We start from the raw sequence: 2500 nt of genomic DNA, 5'->3' as shown, positions 1-2500 counted from the left end.
GGTAGCAGCTGGTTTAGTACCCGTCTGTAGTGGTAGTTAACCTGTATGTTCACGATAAGGTAGCAGCTGGTTTAGTACCCGTCTGTAGCAGTAGTTAACCTGTGTTTTCATGATAAGGTAGCAGCTGGTTTAGTACCCGTCTGTAGTGGTAGTTAACCTGTGTGTTCATGATAAGGTAGCAGCTGGTTTAGTACCCGTCTGTAGTGGTAGTTAACCTGTATGTTCACGATAAGGTAGCAGCTGGTTTAGTACCCGTCTGTAGTGGTAGTTAACCTGAATGTTCATGATAAGGTAGCAGCTGGTTTAGTACCCGTCTGTAGTGGTAGTTAACCTGTGTTTTCATGATAAGGTAGCAGCTGGTTTAGTACCAGTCTGTAGTGGTAGTTAACCTGAATGTTCATGATAAGGTAGCAGCTGGTTTAGTACCCGTCTGTAGTGGTAGTTAACCTGTGTTTTCATGATAAGGTAGCAGCTGGTTTAGTACCCGTCTGTAGTGGTAGTTAACCTGTATGTTCATGATAAGGTAGCAGCTGGTTTAGTACCCGTCTGTAGTGGTAGTTAACCTGTGTGTTCATGATAAGGTAGCAGCTGGTTTAGTACCCGTCTGTAGTGGTAGTTAACCTGTGTGTTCATGATAAGGTAGCAGCTGGTTTAGTACCCATCTGTAGTGGTAGTTAACCTGTGTGTTCATGATAAGGTAGCAGCTGGTTTAGTACCCGTCTGTAGCAGTAGTTAACCTGTATGTTCATGATAAGGTAGCAGCTGGTTTAGTACCCGTCTGTAGTAGTAGTTAACCTGTGTTTTCATGATAAGGTAGCAGCTGGTTTAGTACCAGTCTGTAGCGGTAGTTAACCTGTGTGTTCATGATAAGGTAGCAGCTGGTTTAGTACCCGTCTGTAGTGGTAGTTAACCTGTGTGTTCATGATAAGGTAGCAGCTGGTTTAGTACCCGTCTGTAGTGGTAGTTAACCTGTATGTTCATGATAAGGTAGCAGCTGGTTTAGTACCCGTCTGTAGTGGTAGTTAACCTGTGTTTTCATGATAAGGTAGCAGCTGGTTTAGTACCCGTCTGTAGTGGTAGTTAACCTGTATGTTCATGATAAGGTAGCAGCTGGTTTAGTACCAGTCTGTAGCGGTAGTTAACCTGTATGTTCATGATAAGGTAGCAGCTGGTTTAGTACCAGTCTGTAGTGGTAGTTAACCTGTGTGTTCATGATAAGGTAGCAGCTGGTTTAGTACCCGTCTGTAGTGGTAGTTAACCTGTGTGTTCATGATAAGGTAGCAGCTGGTTTAGTACCCGTCTGTAGTGGTAGTTAACCTGTATGTTCATGATAAGGTAGCAGCTGGTTTAGTACCCGTCTGTAGTGGTAGTTAACCTGTGTGTTCATGATAAGGTAGCAGCTGGTTTAGTACCCGTCTGTAGCAGTAGTTAACCTGTATCACCACCTGGTGGCTCATATGTAGAACCGACTACCGTTCAAAAGTTTGGGGTCACTTTGAAATGTCATTGTTTTCGAAAGAAAAGCAATTTTTTTCGTCAGAGATCTTCAGTTTCTTGGCAATTTCTCGCATGGAATAGCCTTCATTTCTCAGAACAAGAATAGACTGACGAGTTTCAGAAGAAAGTTATTTGTTTCTGGCCATTTTGAGCCTGTAATCGAACCCACAATTGCTGATGCTCCTGATACTCAACTGGTCTCAAGAAGGCCAGTTTTATTGCTTCTTTAATCAGTACAACAGTTTTCAGCTGTGCTAACATAATTGCAAAAGGGTTTTCTAATGATCAGCTAGCCTTTTAAAATGATCAACTTGGATTAGCAAACACAATGTGCCATTGGAACACAGGACTGATGGTTGCTGATAATGGGCCTCTGTACGCCTATGTAGATATTCCATAAAAAATCAGCCGTTTTTCAGCTACAATAGCCATTTACAACATTAATAATGTCTACACTGTATTTCTGATCAATTTGATGTTATTTTAATGGACCAAAAACGTGCTTTTCTTTCGAAAACAAGGACATTTCTAAGTGACCCCAAACTTTTGAACGGTAGTGTATGTAGAACCGAATCAGACATTCAGAACAGATCAGAACAGAATAGAACAGAACAGAACAGAGCAGAACAGAACAGAGCAGAACAGAACAGAACAGAACAGAGCAGAACAGAGCAGAACAGAGCAGAACAGAACAGAGCAGAACAGAACAGAACAGATCAGAACAGAATAGAACAGAACAGATCAGAACAGAATAGAACAGAGCAGAACAGAACAGATCAGAACAGAATAGAACAGAACAGAACAGAGCAGAACAGAACAGAACAGAACAGAACAGAGTAGAACAGAGTAGAACAGAACAGAACAGAACAGAACAGAACAGAACAGAGTAGAACAGAACAGAACAGAACAGAACAGAACAGAGTAGAACAGAACAGAACAGAACAGAACAGAGCAGAACAGAACAGAGCAGAACAGAGCAGAACAGAACAGAACAGAGCAGAAC

General features: G+C 41.9%; 1 protein-coding gene across 1 annotated transcript in view; it reads left to right on the top strand.

Moving 5' to 3' along the window:
• The window catches only part of LOC121565232 (slit homolog 2 protein-like), a gene marked incomplete at its 5' end in the record, with an annotated part of 76021 nt that overhangs the window by 41052 nt on the left and 32469 nt on the right, over positions 1-2500 (top strand).

Source organism: Coregonus clupeaformis, unplaced genomic scaffold, assembly GCF_020615455.1.
Source record: "Coregonus clupeaformis isolate EN_2021a unplaced genomic scaffold, ASM2061545v1 scaf1892, whole genome shotgun sequence".
NCBI classification, from domain to species: domain Eukaryota; kingdom Metazoa; phylum Chordata; class Actinopteri; order Salmoniformes; family Salmonidae; genus Coregonus; species Coregonus clupeaformis.
The sequence above is the reverse complement of the archived record's forward strand: the minus strand, read 5'-3'. Positions and strand labels throughout refer to the sequence as shown.